A 25,763-nucleotide genomic window follows, 5' to 3' on the forward strand; every position below is an offset into this window, starting at 1 on the left:
GTGGGTGGGAGGAGGCAGTTGGATGAGGACAGTTATGACAGAGAAATAACCCAAGCAGCCAAGGTTAAAGCACAGGCCACAGTAATGTGACAGTGTCCTCCCTTCATGGGGTCTGATGAAGAAGGTACACTGCGGACTTTCTTAACCTCTGTAGTCTTTTGTCCTAAAATACATACTGTTGGTCAAGGTAAGTGGAAATAGCAACTTCCGATTAAGCTATAGTGTGTGTGTGTGTGTGTGTGTGTGTGTGTGTGTGTGTGTGTGTAAATTTCTAGAAATGGCCATAACAAAAGAGAGCCTGAAGAGACACGAGTTCCAAGTGTTTCACATATCTAAGAGTCTGAAGAGCAGAAGAGCTTTTGTGGGAATTGAAGGAATCTCAATCAAATGTTGACTTTCACTTAATGATGATGTATGCATATTTCAAGCAGTGTAGAGATTTCTCCATCCTCCAAAAGTAGAGCACCATGTGATCTGCCATCTTCTCCTGGTGTCCATTCAAACGGGAGGAAATATTTTCCACTGGGGCATCGTTCACACACTGTACACTTGCAACACTCTATGCTGTAGCTCAAACACCAAAATGATCCAGGTGCCCTTTGGTGACTTTCACAGGTCACTGTGAAAGACACCTCAGCCAACAGAACGATGGAATCCTGTCGCAGGCATCCATGTGAATCAGATGAGAGTGTAATTAGTGAGAGGCAGAAAGACAAACTGCTCATGTTCTAACTTAAGCAGGCCAACCACACGTCAAACTGTAGAAGTGGAGTGGAAATGTGGTCAATTGTGATGGGAAAGGAAAGAGACCCAAGAGAAAATGAAAGGGGACAGTTAGGGACAGGGAAATGTGCTGTAGGATGCAGTGAGATATCCACCCCACCTGCACCTGTTGCTCTGAACATGCCCATTGTGGCATGGGGACAGGCTCAGACATGACCATGGGGGATGGTCCTGGGGAGGGGGCGGGGGAATACCAGATCACTTTCTTAATTCCTGGTCAGAGACAGAGAGCATCTGGGGACATCCTTGGAGCCGGAACCCTCTGCGGTCATCTGTTTCTGGTGTAAATGATTTCTCCCAGCCTATATTGTGTCCTGGAATCTTATTTCCCAGGAGATAGTAGGAGGGGTCCTTAGGTGCAGGATGGGTGGGTGGACATGATTAAACACAATGTCGGCACACATAGAAAAGCTACTCAATGGGCCCTTTAATTTGCTCAAGGTATATAAAGCTAGATAATCTAAATACACATGCCACTCGTGAATTGTGATAAACACACCATACGAATACCGAGAAATCTCTATAATAAGGGGAGCTGGGTCAGAACATGAGTGTCTGGATTACCTTCAAGTAGTCTGTAAGTTTGTCACTGTTCTGAAATAGCCTGTTTATAGCAAAACAACGAAAGATGAAATCTTGTGCCTCTGGGGGGTGCAGGGAGTTCACTATGTTCCCAGATGCTGTGTGGATGTTTCTCCTCCAAGGAACAGCTAGACAAAGACATTTCACCTAGACGTGGGGCATTAATGCAGGGGGCCACAGATTTCTTGCCAAGTCTGATGATTAATAGTCAGGATTCTGCCACAATAAGACTGTTCCAAGGATTCAGAAAATGGTTCCAGTCATCTGCCCACTTCTCCTCTCTCTCTCTCTCTCTGTTATGTTTAATTTATAGACTATGGATTCCAGCATAGTGAAAGTTCAAAAACAATAGCAGCTTGTTCCAAGGAAATGGGGATGCCAAGAGTGCTTGGGGCCCACGCTTCTCGGAAACAAAGGAGAGATGTGAGTATAGGGAGGGGATCGTGGGATGGTCTCAGATCAAATATTACATTTGGTGACCCCATCCTTCCCATTTATTGGGCCGGAGAGAGTTGCTGTAGAGATATAATGCTCAGCATTCTATAGGCACTAAGGATTAATAGTGCCTCAAACTTTATGAAACTATGAAAAACACAATCTCAAAACAAGTTACAACACACTCCAAGCCTTGTGAGTGAACCTGCAAGAATGTAGTTTTCACTTGAAATCTTTCAAACAAACTCCTAAGAAGTTTGGAATTGATGGAGCTAAAAAAGAAAGTCCCTGCAAGCCTTCCTACGGGAACTTTGACAATGACCTCTGTAGCGCTGAGGTCACATGTCTATCCCAGAGGACAGAAAATGACAAATAAGGTCTTAGTGACTGAACACAGGAAGTATGGGGCTGTTTTCTAACAGGGAAAAGATGTTCGGTTAGCAGCCCTGTGCCCGTATCTGCCTCTACTCCAGACTGTTTAGCTTAATGGAAATACTTGAACTTTATTGTAAGCACTGGCACAAACTGGGCTGGGACCTATGGTGTCAGTCTCTGTATCATATAAAGGCTCTGAAAAGCCTGGGAAGTACAGCGGGCACACAGTCTAAGGTGGTGGCAGAGTGCATTCAAATCCACAAAAATAGACACAACAAAGCACGAAAGGAAAGGCTGTCCACATACACCGATAATGGCAAGTGGGATTGTGAGGCTAGAGACACAAGCGCTGTGGCTGGGGCGGAGGGGTCAGTGGTTAGAGCATTTGCTGTACAAGTGTGAGGGCCAGAATGCAAGTCCCCACAAACGCATGCCAGGAGGACCCACCTGCAATTCCAGCCTTAGAGGTGTAGCCAGGATTCCCAGAACAAGCTGGTGGGCCTGATTGAGAGACCCTGCCTCAATGAATAAGGTGGAAAAGCTACATGCACACACATGTGCACCCACACGTATACACAGATGCATTACCCCACACACACCCACACGTACACACAAACTGGGAAAGTAGGGTAAAAAAAGAAGGTATCGACTAAAAGGGGTACACCGAAAATAAAATCTTGCAACATCTCAATCAATTTTTTTTTTTAATTTAATGATGAGGATTGAACCCAAGGCCTCAATCATGGACCCCAGGAAGATATTTTTTAAATGGTTGTAATGTTTTCAAATATTCCAATACTAGAAAAGTAACCCTGGCAACTAATCTGCCTCTGTTTTGATTATATCATAACTCTTGCTCTCTCTTTTGAAGCCAACCTTAACTATTCTGGGCTGAGATATAAATTATAAGCGGCCTTGTACAGGATCTGAGCTCAGAATTTTCCTTGTTGGTTTACTATGTGCTGACGGAGCTCCCAGGTTGACTATCAACAGTTCTGTCTACCTAAAGAGAAGTGTCGGGGTGGGGGGGGGGGAGTTGCAGAAGAGAGAGCTGTTCTTACTTCCGGGAAAAAAACCAACTTCTGTACAACTTGTAACTCTTGCTAGAAACATTTCAGGAATACGCTGTGATCATACAGCTATCAAATCATAGAGGAACTGGTAATGAGAGCGAAGGGGGATACTACTGATCCGGGGTAACACTGCATCTCATTTATATAAACCAAATTCACAGATTACAGAATAATGATATAAAACATTGAATAACACCACACTGTCATATCTGTCTGTGACATGTTAGGAGGAAAGGGGGCATGGAGAAATGAGAGGCTAGTTCTTTGTGTCAGTCTTTTGATAATGCCAACATGGAGCCCCGTGTGGAGACTGCAAACCAAAGTTTTAGATTCATTGTCAGCCTGTCCCTCTCCTAGAGCAGTCTAACACATTCCTGGGTCACTGTCCTTGTCCTGTCCTCCTCACCCAGACCATGCCTTTCTTGTCTGATTCCCCAAACCTTACTCAGTTGTCAAGGCCTAGGTGAATAGTCCCTCCCCCTTGCTAGTCCCAACTACCTCCCTCCCCATCTCTTCCTTTCATTTAAACAGCCCAAAGGAAAGAAACCAACCGAATGTTGTCACTTGTTTGGCTTTGTAGAACTAGGAAACTTAAGGAATGATAAACAAACGGAATTATCCCTCCTCTCCTCTTGTGTAAGAGTACCAGGAAGCCCAGCACAGAACCTGTTCCCCTCTTCTTTTCAACAGCTCCCCAGAAGTAGTGACCAGTTGTAGGTGCTCTGCAAATGCTTTCCTGCTGGACCTAAGTGAGTCATTAAATAGATGCCTGGACACAGCAAATGAATGCCAACCTGATGTCAGGGACCACGAGGTAGAAAGAGAGGTGCAACAGAGCAATGCATTAGGTCAGGACAGTTTTATGGTGTCGGCTGCTTCTGATTCCCACAGAGACCGTGGCTTCTTCAGAGCGTGAACTCAGTTGTTTCGACAAGAGTTAAGGCAGAGAAAGTGAAGGAGGACTTGGTAAAATTGATGACCTTCATAATCATGGAACCCCTATTAGCAGCCCTTTATGGACAATAAAAAGTCATAGAACACAAGCCGAAAATAATTTTCCTTTCTTAGAGCCCAAGGGAAAAAACAATCCATGAACATCTTTCTTCAATAATATCCACATTTCCAGTAATGAGAAAACTTCAACGACTCCATTTCCTGTTTATGTAAAACTCTGTCAGTAGATGCAAAAAAAGAAAGAAAAGAAAAAAAAAAACGAAAGAGAGAAAAAAATTATCCATTTTGCTGGCTTCCCCTAAGGGTAGCCAACCAACATTTGTGTTAGCTTCAAGTGGGACCTACTAATGTGACTTGTCCCCAAAGACTAGACTTTGCAAAGCCATGCTTCCTTGGTGACCTGCAACCCTGTAAGGGATGGGTTTCATTAGACCGACTTAGTTGCATGGCCAGGTGTCTGGGAAAGCCTTGGTTAAATTTGGACATGGGGCTTGAGTTGGTGACATGTGACCTTGATGGTTCAGTTTTCTGAAGTATGCCTGCCTGACCTGAGACCTTTCTTGAGATCTTTTTTGTTATGAACGAAGACAGGATTACAAGGCATTTGTTTGCCTGTCTTCAGGGGGCAAATGCCAGAACTACGCCTTTGTTCGAACCATATCCTTGTTCTGCCAACACTTTGTGGTGATCTTATCGCTGAAAGCTGGCCTTTGTTAAGCTACTCCATCCTTCAGTGGTAGGGACAGTGTGTAATTCTGCCTCTGGTCATCAGCTGTGACAGGAATTTTATCATCTGCATACTTTGGCTCACTGTGCCTAGACTGAGGACCCTTGCCAATGATGCACATTTTAAGAATCTGTCTTAACTGTTCATTTTGTAATAATCTTACGCTTACACCATAGACTCCTTCCATCACCTAGGGATAAAAGCAATGTGGAATTTTTTTTTCTGTATCAAATTCAGGGCTGTGTACATATGAGCCAAAGGAAAGGGACTAACATTTAGCTATATCCCATCCATTTTGAGACAGCATCTCAAAGGTGGTCCAGGCTATCCTTGAATTCATGACCTTCCCACCTCAGCCTCCTGTATGCCAGAATTATAGGGGTATGCCACCACACATGGCTCTCTGAACTTGGAGAGAAAGTTGCCAAGATGAAGTTCCTTTTAATTAATGTACATTTCCTCAAATTAAGAATGTTTCTCAGCCAAATGGTGGTAGTACATTAATCCCAGCACTCTGAAGACAGAGGCAGGGACAGGCAGATCTCTGTGAGTTCAAGGCCAGCTTGGTCTACAAAAAAAGTTCCAGGACAACTAGGGCTACACAGTGAAACTATGTCTTGAAAAACAAAACACAAATGTTTCCTTATAAAAGCAAAAGTACAATGTTTAGTCAGGAAACTGTGATGGCTCTGTTTATTTAGTTTGGTAGTTCTGGATTGAACAGAGGGCTTCACACATGCTGAATAAGAGCTTTACCTTGTTCTGATTTCTTATGTGAGTCAGGCTTCCCCATATTCACCCATCCAGGATCAAATCTAGATTGCATTCTGCCCTTGGTCTTCATAATCCATTAATAAAAAAAGCTCCTGGGTCTCTTTTCATCTTTACCCTCATGTTTTGGAAGAACAGTGGCCACCGTTATTGAGCACTGTCCTTTGCCTGGGCCGTCTTGCAGCTGCTTTGTGGTTGGATTCATAAAGTGTGTTTAGGATACACATCTCAAACACAACATTTTCATTCTTTCCATGTCATGTCAAGAAACACATTGTGTTTGTTTCATCAATGGTCATGTTGACCTTGCTCACCTTTTAAAGAAACATAATCAGACTGTTACCATTGCTGATTCTTGACTAAAGCAATTATTATAGTAGTGATCAAATGGCAGTCTTCTGAACATACCATGTCTGTATGTGATATTGCCATTCTTCTTCCAAGAAGAACTTTCCTAACTCATTTTTAATCTTCATTTTCAGTGTAGATTTGTTGTCTTTATCAGTACTTATGATTCCTATTTGTAGGTTAAAAACAGTAATCATTTATTTAGATACTCAAATTACCTTTGATTTGACTAGTGGAAGGGACCTTGTTAAGGTGGTTTCTATGTCATTTTGATATATCCATTATTCTTTGAGACTTTTTTCCTTTGGGGACTGTTATAATTTGGATATGAAGTGGATTCCCAAAAGGCTATACCATTGAAAAGTCTGTGAACAGGTTAAGAGGCCACTGGCTTTATCAATGAGTTAGTCCACCCATGAGTTTATAGGCAATTGAACTCTTAGGTGGGGAATCATCTGAAGAAAAGGGGTCACTAGGACCTTGCCTTTGAAGTATGCTCCCCCTTAACTTAGACTCTCTCTCTCTCTCTCTCTCTCTCTCTCTCTCTCTCTCTCACACACACACACACACACACACACACACACAGAGTCTTTCACCCTTGACCTCTCCCCACCATGGGATGAACAGTTTTGCTTCCCGATCTTGAAGATCTGAGAATAGGGTGCATATGCTCTATTGATGGTATCAATGTCCCAAGAAATTGTGAGTGGGAAGAGTCAAGAAAAACCTCTGTGTGCCAAAATATATACACAAAGAATTTTGCATTTATTTGGCTTTGTGCACATACCCTCACTTCTGATCCAAGACTTGAGCCCTCAAGACAAAGCTGTTTTGTCAAGTACAGAAAATAATTAAAAATAACAATAAAAAACCCACCTCATGTACACTTAGACACATTTGAACATATCAAGTAGAAAAAGAAAATCAATTAAATTTAACTAGAGAAAATACCCACATTTTGAGAGACTTAGTTGGTTTAAAATTCTATAGCCAGACAAATCTTCATTTTTTGAGGTTGGTAATCCAAATATATTTTGGCAACCCTTGTGAAGAAGGGTTTCTCATCAGAGGCATTTGTCATGAGCAAAAGAGGAAATTGTTCCATGGAACTTGATGAATTATTTTAAAATTTCAAGTAAAAGAAATGTTAAAAATAACCAAGACAACTTTGAAAAACCAGAGAGTGCTTATCCTATTAAATGTCAAGACATGTTTTGAACTTTAAAATATCAAAGCATGGAAAGAAAACCAAAGGAGTAGCGACAGGACCACAGAACAGACCCATGTTCAAAAGCAGAACACATATGCATAAGAGAGATTCTTATTTGCTTCCAACTTTATACTAAATGGTGCTGGGAAAGCTGCCTACACATTTGGTAAGTATATAAGACAAAATACAGAATATAAAAATAAGACTTTAAGTCATACAAGAATGGTATAGCAATGAAACAAAAATTGTTTACCTATAACTCTATGCAAAGAGTAAACAGTGTTCAAACAATTCACAGATAAACTGGCAATGCACATAAAGAAGCATAAGCCGCCATTAAAATCACAGGGGAAAGTGATGTTTAGTGTCTAGTGATCAAGGAAAATGCAAGTCAAAAATGAAAATGGATTCTCCTTGCTCAACAGACAGGTGCTGAGTTACATGGACAGCACTGACAAACACATGACTCTGGTTATCATAGGCAGAAGGTAAATGGGCATAATCATTTTCATTTGAAACTTACTAGTATTCATTAAAAGGAAAACCATGCATCTCAGCAACTGTGCTTGCAATCGCTGTTCTGGAGAGTTACATGCAATGCTCAGAGCAATGCATGCAATGTTGTAAAGTGAAGACTTATTTGACCTAAAGAAATATTGTAAAACATTATCCACATGGAATACTACCAAATCTTATGAATAGTTGTCATATACACATACATACACACACACATATATATAGCATACAGTGATATAGCATAGAGAAGGAAACAATTCAGAATGAAAATATTACTTTGGGTTGAGAGAGAGAGAAATCAATAGATACACATTTTATTGTACAAATAAATGTGAATATTTCAATGCAAATATTTCAGATTCATTTTTCATAGCATTAGAAGGCTGGAATGGATGGAATTACATTAAAATCAAGTTTCCTGTAAAGATGTGGTACCCAGTAAGGACTTTAATGGAGTGGGAGAAGCCAAGTGGAAAGGAGACTAAAATGTAGTGCTCTCCCATCAACTGCTAACACAGCTATAATGAAAGGCAAGAAGGAACAGAAAGCAAAGGATTGTTCAAAGAAAGTTTAGGGAGTGCAGTTACTGCCTTAAAAAGAAAAGGGCAGACTGTAGATTTTTTTGGACTATTTCCTTTGCCATTTATTAAAGATCTACACATTGCAGATGGGAGGGATGGGACCGCTCAAAAGGCAAGCTGACCACAGCTCAGCTCTACACCACTGCCACTATTGGTTCAAGCATGTTCATTTCTGACAGTCACCCAGATTCTCTACCTTTAGCACCTACTCTCCAGAATTATTCTAAAATTTCATGCAGTTGTCCAAAAAAAAAAAAAAAAAGCAAACTGGATGTAATGGCATGCACCTGTGATCCAAGCACTTGGCGGGAGGATTGCTTCAAGTTGGAAGCCAGCCTGGGTAACACAGTGAGTTCCAGGCCAGCTAAAGCTACACAGCAAGACCCTTTCAAGAAGTATAAATCAGTTGAAAAGGGCAATATTTTGAAGCAGTGAGATGGCTCAGCAGATAAAATCATTGCAAGCTTCTGAGCTCCACCCATGGAACCCAAAGTAAGGAGAACCTACTCCTAAAAGTTGTCCTCTGGCTTCTACATATGTACCAAGCATATGTGTGCCTGAACTCACATAACACACACACACACACACACACATACACAGCCTCAAACACAGCTTATGCATCACAGAGAGGTAGACAGCCAGGTGTCTTTTTCTAATGCACAGTTTATTGTTCACACACCAGGAAAGGGAAACAACTCACAGCAACCAAATCTAACAACCTAAGAATCTAGCTCTAAGAGATGCCATCAATATCCAGATGTAGAGCTCACTCACAGACAGCAAGTAGAGCTGGCACAAAGCGTGTCACAGTCCAATTGCCCAGTGCACAGCAGGCCACCACGTTCACATCCACTGCTTGGGGGGGGGGGACAATGAGCGGGTGCTGGTTCTGTAGCACATGCCCCTTCAGAACAATGGAAGCTAGCTGCTCACAGCCTCAGTTGTGCTTGGCCAGGGTTTAGCACAGTCAAAGGTCACCAAGGTCAGAGCCAGGCTGGAGCAAGAGGTTCTTGTGGGAGATATGGCCACTAGAAGGGTCCCTTGTTGCTATTATAGATAGCTTATGCGTGCTGAGGTAACTTGAAGACCATTGCTGACGAGTTGCCTAGAGACTGGGATTTTAGGGTCCTCCAAGTGTTGTCTTGTCCTCACAGACTTTCTGGTCCCTGCTCTTGGTTGGTGCAGGCCTTGGGATCCCAGAGCTTTGCCAGGCACACCTAGGTGCTCTCTCCTGCTGTCAACAGGTTCTGATGTCAGGACCTTGAGCTGGGTTCCTTCCTCTTTGTTTTGGTTTTTTTTTTTTTTTTTTTTTTTTAATGTGTTCATTATATGTGCTGATGCATGAGGGCTCTTTTCTCTTTTTTCTTTTTTTCCTTTCTTTCTTTCTTTCTTTTTCTTTTTTGAAGTAACAGCTAAAAAATGGGGGGAGGGGCACATGGCTTCATTACTTGCTTCTCCTGTCAGCCCAAGTGTTCCAGAATGGACACAAGGACATCTTTATTCTCACCCATTCCTTCCCAAACTCAAGAACATGCATGAGCCACCTCTGAAGCAGGAGCTAGAAGAATGTAGGTAGGAAAAATGTAGGCAGGCTCCCAGAGAGATGGTGCTTTTTGTTCCCAGAAAACAAGCAAGCAAAATCGGTGGGGAGCCACGGGACCAGTACAGGGAAGAGGAGGAGGAGGATCCAAGGTAGCTGTTTAATGAACTTCCAGCCTCAGGCTTCTTCACCCATCCCCAAGTATGCAAAGCCATACCTTTCCTTTTTTTCTGTCTTTCCTGGTCATGTAATTCTACACTGGTGCCAGAAGATGAATCCAGCATTCCCCTACATGTCTTGGTGGCTCTCCTCTGGGATTTGAGACATTACCTCCTCAGAGTCATCTACATAAATTGCAAAGACAAACTCAGAAGCAACTGTGTCCTGTCTGGTACTCCAAGTGCCCCTTAGACTTCAGAGCAAGGGGACTCTCAAACCTTGACTAGTATTAGCTACAGTCTCCACGAAGGGGTGTGTGGCAGCTTCCTGAGTGAAATGACCAGGTAAAAGAGACCCCAAGTCATGGACCCCAAGGAACCAATAATCTCCTCAAGGAGAAAGAGTGCTCCACCTGGGGAAGGTGTGTCTAGGGAAAATGAGAGTTGTTTTGAAGCTTCCTGTTTCCATTTAGTTCGGCTTCAAATTGTGAATTTCTAAGTAAAAGAAGCCTAGAATGGGGGCAGCCTGTGATGATCACTTGGGGCTTCTTGAGGTCAGATCCCATCTAAGGGCTTTGGAAAGGCAAGGCAAACACCATCCAGAGAAAAATGCAAGGGCTCTTGGGATAAACAGAGAAAGCCCAAGGTCAGCCAAAGGCAGCCAGGAAAGGTATTAGCAGGACAAGAGCAGAAGCCTTGCAGAGCAAACAAAGCCCAGGGAAGCTTTTAAAGCTCAGTCGGCACAAGCTTTGTCATCTATTTTACTGCCTACCCAAAGGGGAAAGCGGCTGAGAGACATCTTCTAATGCTGCATCCAAGAAATCAATTTCGTACTCAACCATCACCTGTTAGGCATTTTAAATGAACATGGCTTAATTTGGTTTATAATGGTTTAATGCCGCTTTGTAAATGGCTCGGTCAACACTGTTTACTAAGACTTCCCATGCACAGGGCAATGGAAGCCTGGATGACCGATGAATGGAATCTGATGGCAGTGTCTGAGGCTAGACCATTGCGGGCAGTTTTGTTAGCATCAGGGTTTGTCAGGAAGGGGAAAATTAGAAAAATGGAAGTCTGGTTCTCAATCACCTGCTGCCTTGTGAAGGCATACCTGGGGGAGTCACAGGAGCACCACACTCCTTTTCCTCATCTTACTCTCTAACGTGACATCTTCTGCATTCATTTTTGGAAAATGCAGACAGTTATAAAACATTAAAGATATGGAACAAAGAATCACTCATGTATTTGCCAATCAAATTGAAACAGGGACTATTTTGTTCACATTTGTCACAACAAAACAGTATAGAAAGTCATAAACCCCCTCCCAGGCCCAGTCCTAGTTGCATGACTTCCTGGTTGCAATGTGATTTTTACATTTGTATTGATATGTAAGAAGACTTCTGTTCGATAAAAAAGGAATAGAAGAAAACACTAGAAAACTTAAAGACCTTCCAAGTTCACAGATGAGCAAATGTATATAATGCATACAGCTCAACCCTCAAAAGTAAATTTCAAATCCATGTAATCCCCATCAAAATCTTAATGATATTCTTCACTGAAAATTCCTCTTAAAATCCTAAAATTAGCTTGGACGCACAAGAGACCCCAGGCATCAAAAACAATTCTGAACAAAAAGAACAATGCTAGAGGTGTCACTATAATGAATTCAAACCTGTCCTATAGGGTCACAGTAACTGGCACCAAAACAGAGGCCTACATCCATGAACTAGATGAGAGGACCTAGAAACTGACCCAAGCAATTAGAAGCACTTGATTTTTGACAAAGATGCCCCAAGCATATACTGGACAAAAGAGAAATGATGCCGCCAGAGAAACTTGATGATTATATGCATAAAAACTATATTCCTTTCTGTCACCTTGTACAAAAAACAATGCCAAATAGATCAAAGATATTTAATATGAGAACTGAAACTCTGAAATCATCTCGGGGAAAATGCTTAAAGATGTTACCAAGGGCATGGACTTCCTCAGAAAATTTCTAATTGTCCAAGAATAATGCTACAAATTGGTAACAGGATTGCATAAAGTTAAAAAGCTTCTGTCCAGCAAAGGAAATAATCAGTAGAGAGAAAAAAATAGCCCCACAATGGGAGAGAAACCTGTGCTAACTACAAATCTGTCAGAGGACTTAGATATAGAATATACAAAAAAAAAAAAAAAAAATACAAAGAAACCAAGCAAGCCAGTTGATAAACAGGCTAATGAAATGAACAGATAGATCTCAAAAAACCAAGTCCGAATAGCTAGTCAACAAATGAAAACGTTCAATATCATTGCCATTAGAAGAATACAAATCAAGCTGTAGAGAGATTCCATTCCCCCCTGATCAGAATAGCAATCACCAAGAAAACAAGTAGCAGCAAATGCTGGTGAGCATGTGGAGAAAAGGCAAGTGCTATGCACTGCTAATGAGAATTTATAAATTAATTCCCCGACTGTGGACATCAGTGTGGAGGCTCCTCAAATAGACTACCATGAGGTCCAGATGTACTACCCTTGGAACAAGTTGGCATGTCACAGAAATATGTGTGTGTGTTTGGGGCCGGGGGAAGGGGGGATGATCACTGCAGCATTACTGGCAAAGCTGATACTGCCTAAAAACAGAATCGAGAAGGCAAATCTGGTATACATATGAAATGGAACTTTATTCATTCACAAAGAACAAAATTATGTCATTTCCAGAAAAAAATACAGCTGGAGATGATGATAGTAAGGGAATTGAGTCAGAATCAGAAAGACGGATATTGTGTGCTGTCTCCTCCTTGCGGAGTCTCATTTTCATATAGACATATGAAAGCATGCACGTGCATGTGACCTAAAGGTGGGAATGGAATGAAAGGGTCTTGTGGGAGGAAAGTGGGGGGATTGCCAAAGTTCACTATGTACTTGTGTGAACATGTCCTTTTGAAACCCAGTACTTCTATATATAGTGAATATACACCAATAAAAATAAATAAGTTAGAGTGTTGTCTCTGCACCTATAAATGACATCTAACTTCACTGTTTTGTTATCATTAGAGGACCTTTGTCTTTTAACTAATGAGTAATCAATGTTTATCAATTTCAGATTACTTGGATACTAGTTTTTATTGTTTGCTCTGTTCATTTTTTCTCCTCTTTGTCTTCATCATTCTTTGGTTGCATGATTAGAGTTCTTTTCTACTCCTTTCCTGCACTACTAAATCAAAAGACACTGTTTTTCTCTTGTTAATGCAATGTTGGAACTCATACTTGTGTAAAACAGTCCAGGGAAACACCATTGCTATGTCTTGCGATTAGTATTGTGTAGTGTCAGTCATAGCCTAGTTCCTTTAACTGTAGTCACTAACTTCTACAGTGAGTGATGGCCCTGCCCCTTCTCAGACATCTGCTCTCCTCTGCTAACAGCTGGAACTCTTGTGGGATCCAGCATCTCCTGTAGCAAAGGTGACACCACAGTTCTTCTGGAGTTAAGGTCTCCAATAGCCAATAGGAACTCTCCTGTGTCTCTTCTTTATGTTAAATGTGTATTAAGATAACTCTGTTTCCATAATAACAAACACTTCTATGAACTTACAGCAGAAAGGGAGCTGCATAGCTCAGTTTTCCTGGTAGGAACCAAAGATGTTTTAATGCAGTTCCTATGAACTAAATGTGTGTGTGTGTGTGTGTGTGTGTGTGTGTGTGTGTGTGTGTGTGTGTGTGTCTGTCTATCTGTGTGCATGTCTGTGTATGTGAGTGTGTATACCTGTGTATCTGGTGTGTGTGTGTGTGTGTGTGTGTGTGTGTGTGTGTGTGAGTGAGTGGTCTGTGTCTATGTTCTCTGTGTGTCTGCATCACTTTTCAGTCCCACATGCCTCACTGAATCCTAACATTCCCCTCTGACCTAGCCATAATTACCATCTGACTTCATAATTGCATTTTCCTGTTTTATGTGATAGCTTTACAACATATTAATTATGAGACAACATTTATTTTACCGTGATTTTTGAAGCATAAGTGATTGAAATAATTACCAGTTGGAGCAATTGCTTCTTTTCTCTTTGGGGCTTAAGGGCCAGCTGTCAGTCTGTAATTGGCTGAGGCATCTGCCCTCATGGTTGGCTAAGGCTCAGTTGCCAGGTTACAAGAAAATACTCTTGAGTTATGACATGGGTCAAGCAAAGTTGAATTTACCAAATGTAGAGGTAACTTGGGTCAAATTCTATCACCCAAATATATGAAACATAATTAGACCAAACTCATTAATTTACCATTGGTCATGCAAATACAGGTAATGGTGAACTTGTTTGGCTCAAGACGCCATGGCTTGCTAACTCTTGAGAAAATGTCACCCAGTTTGGTACAGCCATTTATTTCTAGTGACTCATTTCAGTGTTGATCTGCATTTCTATGTTTTTTAAATTTATTGCTAATATTATTATGCTAGAATAATAATGCTGCACACAGCACTTTTGTGTGTTTTGTGGAGTACATGTCAAAATGTGAAAATATATATATATAATATTTCTTATAAATATACTTATAAATTATACACAATACATTAATATTATATATTAATAATGTCAATTCTATTGTATTAACATTACATATTAATAGTTTATGTTAATCTAATCATATAGTAATTATTTATTATTATATTTATATGTAACATATTATATATACATACATATTAGTATTTGTATTTAACTTTTCAAAATGTTGTCAAAATTATTGCATACATACACAAACAGAAGTCCAGCAAGGACCATGGCAGCAGCAGTAACAGGAATGTCTGCCTGTCTCTTGGGATCCTACACTTGGGGCCAGAAACAACCTTTTGTCACTACTGGAGTCAGCTACTGGGTTGGTTCTCAGGGAAACACTCCCACATCTCAGACCCCAAGTCCTCACGGGTAAAGAAGAAAAGGAACTTGTCTCCAGATTCTACAAGGGCATCTCTCCACATCAAAGGACCCCACGTTGAGTTATGGATAGTGTTAGGTCTCAGGCTGTACTAATATCCAGAAAGACCTAAACCTGGATCTAGGAGGATTTATGTGAAGCTGGTTTCCATCTGCCAAAAGGAGTCATTACCATTCTGTATGGCAGAAGGGCAAATGGCTACCTGTGGCACCTGTCAGCTTATCAAAGCCCGTGGTAGCCTCCCAGGCTCCCTTAGGAGTTTAAAGTCCATGCTGGCATCATAGCCCTTCTCACGTCATCCTCTACCACTAACTCCAGCTCATGGGTGTCCCTCTCCCCACCTCCACCCCCCGCCAGCTACTTATCTTCCTTATAATCCAGCTATCTCACTAATATATATATATAGCAGATTATCAGGCATTCTCTACGTTCCATGACACTTTTGTCTCTGTCAGCATGGTCCTTGATGACCCTCTGAGCTGTGTGAACTAAAGGTAACTGTCATTCTTGCTCTCCACCTGTCATAGTTTATTCTCGAGACAAGCCCTGGAAAAGGCTACTGTTTCCTGATTCTGAGGCTCTGTCTCCCACAGAGTATGAAACACAACCACACTGAAGTGTTTCTTCGGGCCATCACTTCTAATTCCAATAATAATAATAATAATAAAGCCTTTTAGATGTTAAGCAATGTGTGTGTAATTCATTTATTACTTTGAATGCTTCATGTCTGAGAAATGAGTGGGAGAGTCACAGCCCCTCCCTCCAAAGGTGACTGAGTTTTGGTGTTCTCCTCCTTGCCTTGGCCTGTGTCTGAAGCTTTGATACCCAAGAAATCTCCTGCCTGCATCTCCACCCCCAGAGGGGTTACACCACATTTCAGAGCCCTGCTAGAGCAGCCTTTGTCCACTTGGAACTACTGTGGAAGACACGTGATATGTATCACTTCTTTCTCTGTGTGTCTCTGCTTGTGTCCAGGAGCCATGGTCATAGGGCTTTTCAGAAACCATGTCACAGAAATCACCTCTCCTGAAGCAAAAAGTGCCCCGGGGTGGAATCTCGGGGCTGAGTCACTCATGAGCAGTTCCCGCATGCATCTGGTGGACACACATGACAGCATCTGTTAGACCCACAGCAGGGTCATGGGAGCCCTCTGCATAGACAGGAGAGGCCACTTCCTAACACCTGTCTGCTCTCTAACGGTGCTGGCCAGCCAGACATAAGGTTGTGACTTTGATTTTTTTTTTCTAGTGTCAAAATCTGACTAAGTAGCCAACTGTCTCTGTTTTATGGGGTGACTTTTCTGTGTGGTTCAGTGTCCCATTACCTGGCTTCTCTCCTCGGAGATTGAGATGAATTACATCAACCATGTGTGCATTGGTACTGGCTTGAGGGTGCCTAGCTCTTGTGAAATAATACAGTTTTGGTTTTACCAATCAAGTGGGATGGCAAGTACCAGCTTGTATTGCACCTCATTCTACAGAAGACATGAGGTGGCATGCACAGTTATATTTTACTGAGAATATAGAATGGAGATTGCAGGGAGATGGGGGAGGGGGCATGGAGCCCTTATTGAAGAAAGCCTGAACCGAACTCAAGCAGGGCAGCAATGAATGCAAGCATGGGGATGGCACTACAGTTCAGTGGTTCCCCTCTGCATCCTCGGAGGCTGAGGTAGCTGATGAGACAGTTTCCTGAGCTGTGCAGCCCTGAGATGAGGCCATGGCCCTACAGTCAGAGTTGGCTGTTGCCTATGGACACTGCAACTCCATTCCTTTGCAGGATCAAGTACTGCTGAAGAGCATAGTGGCTGTCTAGAAAATTAATGCCGTTTTTCACAGGCCTTACATTTAAATGCATTTTGTTTTTTATTGTTTTCATGTTGTTTGCTTTCTGGGAGTTTCACTTTAACTGTTGCTTTGTGCAGGATCTCATTATGTAACCTAGGCTGGCTTTGACCTCACCATTATTTTCATCTTCCTGCCTCGGTCTCCTAAGTGCTAAGAGTACAGGTGTTCTACATCACACCCAGCAAAAATACTCTACATTTGAATTAACACGTACTACTGTTCATATATGTGTGTGTGTGTGTGTGTGTGTGTGTGTGTGTATGATGCAGTGTGACATTCCCATACATGTACACAGTGCACACTAAATCCAACCTCCCTTTAGCAATCTAGCCCAACTTTTTACTTCCCCAGCTTCTATTATTCACTATTCTATATTTAGGTTGAGGGCTTTTTTTTTTTTTTTTTTTTTTTTTTTAATTCCAAATAGGAGAGAGAACACATGGTATTTGTCTCTCTGTAACTGGCTAGTTTTTCTTAACACAGTGTCCTCTGGGCTCATCCATTTTGCTTGCAAGTGACAAGACTTCATTCTTCAAAGCCCAATAAAACTCCACTGTGTGCACATATATATTTTCCTTATTTGTCTGACTGGGAGTGTGAGTATTAATGCCACAGTAATCCATGAAGTGGATGCGTAAGATTATATTGTTCAGCTAGGGACCGGGATAGGACCAACCTAGGCCCTCTGTGTCTGGGTGACAGTTGTGTGGCTTGGTCTTTTGTGGGGCCCCTGGCAGGGGGTCCAGGACCTGTCCCTGACACATGAGCTGGCCTTTTGGAACCTATTCCCTATGGTGGGCCTTGCCCAGCCTTGATGCAAGGGGAGGAGCTTGGCCCTGCCTCAACTTGAAATGCCAGGCTTAGTTGAGCCTTACCCCTTCTGAAAGGAGAAAGAGGAGAGTAGATAGGGCGGGCGGTGGGGTGGGGGAGAGGGGGCTAGAAGGGAGGTGGGAGGAGGGACACTAGAGGAGAGGAGGGAGGGGAAACTGTGGTTGGTTTGAAGACAAAAAAAAAAAAAAAAGATAATCCAGCTCGTGGTATTTGTTTCTGTAGTTCTTTAAAACCCTTTAAGACTCCATTTCATCACTACCCCTCCAGGTAGCTTTCCTTGTCCTATGTCTGGATAATGGTTCCCCATTTGTGCTTCTCTACAGCCCCTCCTTTCCCATACAGCACTTGGTAGACTTCATTAAACTGCCCTGCTTTGCTGTTGTTTGCTTCTATTCCCCTAAAGAGTCACTGCTTAGTAAGAAGGAGATATGCCTGTTCTGTGAGGCTTGGCACAGTGCCTGACTTACCTAAGGCATCTAATGCCTTTGACTGGATAAATAAATCAGTTCTTAACAATTCTTGGTCTTATGTAAATATCTATGTCTTCTTATTCAGCCTCCTAAAACCTCAGTGAGGGAGACTAGGCAGCTCTTAAGGGTTTCACAGCTGTGAGAGTTCAAGCCTAAATGCATTAAGATGAACACTCAGAGCGGCATGGGTCTGAAGCGAAGTCACCTGGGTCCCTACTGCAGAACTGCCTGTCTTGGCTTCCTAATACACAGACATGTTCTGCCTCCATAGATGTCCCTTCATTTGTCTCTCTAAAGATGCTAATTGTATGTGTGTGTGTGTGTGTGTGTGTGTGTGGCCCAGCTTCTTTCTGCTGGCTGTCACAGAGGTCCCCCAGACCCACACTGTGGTGGTCCTCCTCATGGAACTGGCAGCTGACAGATGGTTGAAACTCCCCACCCCCAAATAACACCTTAACTCTGTCCCTTTGTAAGTTTTTCTTCAGGAACGCGGATGTTTGTTCTCTACATACTGGTACAACCTAGAAGTGAGCATGTTCAGGGCGGGGGTGTGATTTGTGTCTGTGTACTTTGACTGTGAAATGCTGCCTATAACATTAAGGACTTGGTTGCCACCTGATTAATCCTGGAGGCATTGGTCCTTTAGTGAATCTATCCATCTGAAGTCATCACTGGGAGGTGGTGTAAAGTTGGAGTGTGTGTCTTTCCATGTCTGGGCAGCATTTGCTCCAGTTTGTTACTGCATCTCTCCTCACCCTCCCCCTTTTTTTTTTCTTCCCAGTTGTCATAATGTTGAAAGGCCCTTCTCCCCACAATAGTGGAGTAAGTCTCTGAAAGCTTGAGCCAAAATGGACCATCCTTCCTTTCAGTTGTTTTTCGTGAGTGTTGCATCAAAGCTGTGTAGAAGTCTGACTAATACTCTGCTCTGAGAAGCAACCCTCCCCTGCCCCACCCACAATGAGGATGGCTGTGGCTGGGTAAACAGCACAGGCTCTGATGGGGTGTTTCAAGGGAGTGTTCCAACAAGCGCTCTTTAGGGATTGAACTCTCTCCGCCTGCCTGTTAGTTCATGCAACAAACACATCCTTTCATGGCTTTTCTCCTAGAACACCATGGTGACTCTTTTGTCTGTGCTTACAAAGATTACATCACATAAAAAAATCATCTCCATCCATTCTTTTTCTCAAGGTCTTCTCTTCAAGGATAACCAATCAATCAAAGATTGGCAAGCCCACAACAAGCTAGAAGGATGAAAACAAAGAACAGGACTCTTTCTCCTATTAAATATTGTTGCAAAATACCCCATCATGGCACTTGTCACTACCCCCAACCCCCAGATCTTTCCAGATAAGTCACAAATCCATTTGTTCAGCAAACATTAAGCTTTGAAGTAATTCCTCTTTGCTATGTAGCCTTCCTGTGGCTGCACTGGCTTGCTTGCTTCCTCGGGGCTATGGCAGGGTAGCCACTGAAACTACACCTAAAGCAAATTCCAACCCCTATGGCAGTTCGCTCTGCTCGTTGTTTATCAGAGCTGGCTGAGATAACTGACTATCATGCCTGAGAGAAGACAGAAGTTACAAACAATCGTGGTTGTCTACACTCCCTTAGCTGGGGCCAGCAGAGCCCACAGCACGATGGAGCATTAACTTCCAGGCATACACATTTAGTGTGGATGTGGCAAGCCTGGGAGAAAACACACCCATACAGCAAACTGCAGGTGAGAACTGGCCCCAAATGACCTTTGTTAACTATTGACAAAGAGGCTTCTGAAACCAGTTTCTCCAGCCTTGTAGACAAGTTTGTTTATACAGGAGGCAGTTCTCAAAACCCAAAGGTCAACGTCCTTGATTTATGTCCCAGTGTCACCTCCTCTGTGAAAGGTGCGCTTCTGACTGTGTTCTCCTTTGACCACTCCCTGGCGATCAGGACTCCTACCTTATTGTCACCACCCAGATACTAACTTAGCTATTTTTTTCCCCAGCCACCACTGTACCTTGAGGGTGGCAACACCACATCACCAGTGTTCAGGAAGAATTGTGGGTACAGAGTCAAATTCAGAGGCCAAGGTACCTGTGACTTCTGCCTCTTATATATTCACATCCTATTCTTAAGCTCAGTGTCTGTCACTTATCACATGTTAATTAAATATTTGTTTTGACTCCTTGGCTATAGAATGGATTGATGAATATATGTAAAATCTGTACAACTTGGTGGCTTTAGGTTTGTACTGTGCATACGCCCTCTGACTCATTAGCTCTGTGCTTATGGGTGCTCACTAAATGTGAACGTCTGGATTGATGGTGAGCCTGAAAGGTTTTCCAAGGACAAATAATGCTGAAAGGCCTGTGGGTGAGCCCCCTCCCTGGTAGAACTGTGCCTGTACTGCTGTGGTTATGGGCTGTGATGCCAGTCCTGCTGAGATCCAGCAGATGTAAAGTGAACTGTGATGTCAGCACTGCCAAGATTGGGCAGACATGAACTATGATGGCAACACTGCTGAGATTCAGTAGATGTGGACTGTGACATCAGCAGTGCTGAGATCAGGCAGAAGTGAAATGAACTGTGACTAGTATTCAGGCATCTGTGCTGGTCTGACCTTGGGGTTCTGACAGGACACACCCTCAGCTGCAGCCACTAAGAGCACCACCTGTGCACATGCACTATGCTCCCTTTAAAAGGTTCCTGCCCACCTCCCATCCTTCTCTCTCCCTTTCCCTTTCTCTCTCTCCCTCTCTCTGCCTCTGCTTCTCTACCTGTCTGTCTCCCCAGCCCCCCCTCTTTTCTTTTCTGCTGCTCCTGTCCTCAGAGGACAGTCTCCCCTCTCACCTTCCCCTATTCCCATTCATTTCCCCCAATAAAATGCCCTCGACTCAAGCTCTGTCATATAGAATCTTTCTCTTGTGCGCATTGTTTTTAAATTACAACATTGGTTGTGAGCCCAGCCTTTAACAACTGAGCCATCCCTCGGGAGGCAGAGGCAGGCAGATCTTTGAGTCTGAAGCCAGTCTGGTCTACAGAGCTAGTTCCAGAACAGCCAAAGCTACACAGAGAAACTCTGTCTCAGAAAACCAAAATAAAAAAAAAGTTACAGCAATCAAACCCAGGCGTCTTGGAAAGAGTACTGATCCTAACCACTAGACCACCGGAGATCCTGGTTTTAAAATTACAATTTAAAAATGCAGCACACAAGAGAAAGATGCCATAACACAGCTTGAGTGGAAGTTTTTTTTGTTTGTTTGTTTGTTTTTTGTTTTTTTAATTGGGGGAAAGTGAATAGGAAAGGGGGGAGGGGAGAGGGGAGACTGTCCTCTGGGGACAGGAGCAGCAGAAAATAGAGAGGTGAGGGGTGAGACAGAGTGACAGGCAGAGAAGCAGAGGGGTGGGGGGACAGAGAGTGATGGGAGCTGGGAAGGGCCCTTTTAAAGGGAGCATAGTGCATGTTCACAGGTGGTGCTCTTAGTGGTTGCAGCTGAGGGTGTGTCCTGTCAGAACCCCAAGGTCAGGCCAGTACAGATGCCTGAATACTACCGATGTCAGCACTGCAGAATCAGCACATCAGACCAGGCAGAAGTGAACTGTGATGTCAGCACTGATAAGACTGGCATATATTACCTCAGGTGTATTCCCCATGTTCTCCCACACCCCATTTTGTACTAGTTATACGCATCTCTGAGGCAAGAGAGTGGAAAACAAGGGCTGTAACTGGTTTCGGGAAAATGATGTTTCTCTGGCGGAAGGCTCAGTGTGTTATTTACAATGCACCGTGGGCATGGGATTCATTCTGTATGGCCAGTATGTAATAGAGTAGTAAGTGTAATTATTCATTATCTTCGCCCAGTAGAGTAGGTCCAGAGGAGGCTGTCTAATACATAATCCTTCAATTTATGATGGTATTATAGAATAGAGACACTTCAGTATTCCTATATTGCATGGAGTATTTTTGGAATGTTATGTAAATAATTTATCTGAGGCAAATATTTATTATATTTAATAATGATAATAATTTTAATAGCAATTCATTGTATGTAAGCATTCAGCACATGAATGCCTATATTAAATTCTTTATGTAGTTTTACATATCAGATTAAATTTTAAAGTACACATCATTAGCTTCAGTTTATATATGAGGAAATAGATTAAAAAGATAAATAATAAAATCAATGCCTTTTGACCTTCTGTAAACTGAACAGTGTTTCACATTTGAGTCTGTTTGATGCAAAATTCTTCATTGTTAATTACTTCATTAGGAATGCCGATCAGAGTGCTATAATTAGGACGATTATTTAAAAAGAGAATTGGTATGGTACCAGCTACCATTAGGTGCTGGGTTATGTATCTCACTTAATACTAAGGCTGTGTATCTAATAAGGCATGTTCTGTTTTCCCCTTGTACAGATTTAAAAGTGTGAGCTCTCTAGGATCATGTAACTTGCCATAGGTGATCTGCAAGCAGGTGGAAGTGGAGGGCTCATACTTTATCATTGCACACACAGTACTCTATCTAGAATCTAAGAGTATAAAGAAGAGCACACTGTGACAGACATCCTTTCACTTCAGATGGCCCTGCTCTCCCCTCTTGGAACAGCTTAGTAACATGTATGTATGGGAGAAAGGTGAAATCTCTTCTTCTTGCGTTTACAGAGTTGTTGGAATCATGGATCTATGTTTCCATCATTAGCTAAACACAATAAAATACCCCATTTCCAATTGCTAAAGAGAATAAAGACCACATTCCAATTGATCAATTCCTATGACCTAAAACTAACAGTTGCCACTGGCCAGCAGCTTCCATCGTGCAGAACTGTTGTGGGTATGGACGATGTGCTTGGAATACATTAGCCTTCTTCCTTTCCTACTATGCATCCTACCATGGGAACCTTTTCTCAATTCCCACATCCCTATACAGCTTCTCCCTGGTAGAAAACTCAGAAGTACAATGGGCAGAGTCAGTCCCTCTGTGGACTGAACTGCAAAATTGATATCCCATTAACACTGTGAGGAGAAACACTCTGAGATGAACCTATCCCTTAACCACAGAATTCATGACCTGGTCAAAGGATGAGGATGCTAGAAGGAAGCTCACAATTAGGGGACCAATGACAAGGAATTTTGAGTTGAAATGTGCCTAGGTCTTAAGAAATGGATCCCATCATACCTTACAGAGGGACAACTTACTCCAAAGGAACCTCTACAAGGGAAGATGCAAGTAAGACACAAGGTTTCTCTGTTCTGCATTGTTCTTGAATGTAAGTTACAGTTGGAACTGAAATGACAACTCTCTGGTCCCCTGTGGTTCCAAATGCATGACAGAGTGCTGACCAGTTATACTCTCAAACATAAGAAAAAGGAACAGTCAAGGGGGGGGGGGTCTACAACTGTGGGGATGTGACAGCAAACCCCAACCTGATGGCACTATGTTGCCCCCTGCTCTATCCCAGTCAGTTAATGATACTCCCCCAGAGAGCTCAGACCTGTGTAATAATTTATACATAACTCCCCTGTGATGGCTAAGGGAATTTAATATGATAGCAGGCATTGCTTAAGCACTGCTGACCTTTATATTGGAATGCCTGTGGGAATCCTAGTGACCTGCAGGTGAGATAAGAATAAAATAATGGTATTCCTGCTTTCTGCTTTTGTAAATTTGCATACTGCTGTTGGACTGAGATGAAGTGGTTATTTTCATTAGTATACAAAGGGAAAGAGAGACAACAGAGGGGAATAAAACAATTTTCTTGCCCACCTATGCCACTGATGAAAGATATACCAAAATATATACATGAATGGAAATATATACTGCCTTCATGTATTCAAAGACTCAATTCAGTAAATTCTGTCAGCTCTTTCCAATGTACTACATAAATTTAGCAAAATATTTATCAAAACCAGAGCAAAATTTTCTTTGTATGTACAAATAAGTTTATTCTAAAATTTTGTGGGAAAGAAAGGGGGATAGAATAATTTTAAAACAATTTTTTTTAAAAAGCATCGAGTGGGATCCAGGCATGAAGATTCACACTTACAAACCTACCATTTGGGAGGCTGAGATGGCAGAATCATGAGTTTAAAGCTAGCCTGAACAGCATAGTGAATACACACACAGTCAACCTAGGCTACACAGTAAGAATATTCTCTCTCTCTCTCTCTCTCTCTCTCTCTCTCTCTCTCTCTCTCTCTCTCTGTCTGTCTGTCTGTCTCTCTCTCTGTGCTTGTGGGGGGGTAAGTGTTTGTGTGTGTGTGTCTGTCTGTCTGTCTGTCTCTCTGTCTCTCTGTCTCCCTCTACACATATGCACAAAGTGAGAGGAATAACTGCTTCATTTCCAGAGTTATCACTTAGTTATCATCAAGACTGCACAGTACAGGATGGGAAGATAGCATGTGTACAAAGGTCAGGTGTGCTTGTGGTGCAATTATAACCCTAGCAATGGGAAAGCAGAGTCAGGAAGATCTCTAGGTCTCATTGGCCAGCCACCCTCATCGTGTCAGCTGCAGGCTAATGAGAGATCTTGTGTCAAGGAGGTAGAAGTTGTTTTCCTGAAGATGATTCTCACTGTTGTCCTCTGGCCTCCACACATTCACACACACACACACACACACACACACACACACACACACACACACACACACACGTGCTCATGTGCCTGCACACACACATACACACACACACACACACACACACACACACATTCAAACACACCAAAACAAGCATGTATCACACGCAAAAATGCAATGTTTTCTTTCTTAACAGAGATCATGTCATAGGTCGACCCAACTGGAGAGAGTAATAGAATAGGGAATCTAGAAGTAGCCTCATACCAGGGGAACCAACTGACCTTCACAAAGCTATGAAAACTATGCAATGGAAAAATAGTCCTCCTAACATACAGTCCTGGGACAGTGAAGGAAGAAAGACAAGGAAATGTCTTAGCTACTGTTCTATTGCTGTGAAGAAACACCATGACCAAGGCAACTCTTACAAAACATAAAAAGAAAAACTAGCCAGGCAATTGTGATGCATGGCTTTAGTTCTAGTACTCAGGACACAGAGACAGGTGGATCTCTGTGAGTTTGTGTCCAGCTTGGTCTACAGAGTGAGTTCCAGGACAACCAGAGATACAGAGAGAAACCTTATCTCAAAAAAACCAACCAAACAAACAAAAACCTTAACCATTCAAAATTATTAGCCCATAGGGGTCATTTTCATTCAAACCACCACATTCCATCCCTGGCCCCCAAAGGCTTGTAGCCAGTTCAGATTGCAAGAATGCATTCAAGCCAAGCTCAAAAGTCCCCATAGTCTTCCAGTCTCAACTCTATTTATTATTAACGTCCAAAGTCCAGAGTTTCTTTTGAGACTCATGGCAATCTCTTAACTGTAAATCCACAAAAAGTAAATCACATACTACCAACATACAATGGGCAGAGTACGGGACATAGTGAGGAAATACTGGGCCAAAGCAAGAATGAAACCCAGTGGGGCAGACTCCACACTCTGGGATTCTGTCACTGAATGGTTTATTAGATGGCTTTTTCTCTTCCAGCTTTGTTGACTGCTTACAGCATGCTTCTGTAAGTCATTTGGGCTGGCTGCATTTCCTTTAGGAGCTCTCCTTGGCCAGTATCCCATGGCTCCAGCATTGCCAACATCTTGGGG

This window comes from Phodopus roborovskii, unplaced genomic scaffold (assembly GCF_943737965.1).
Source record: "Phodopus roborovskii unplaced genomic scaffold, PHOROB, whole genome shotgun sequence".
Lineage (NCBI taxonomy): Eukaryota > Metazoa > Chordata > Mammalia > Rodentia > Cricetidae > Phodopus > Phodopus roborovskii.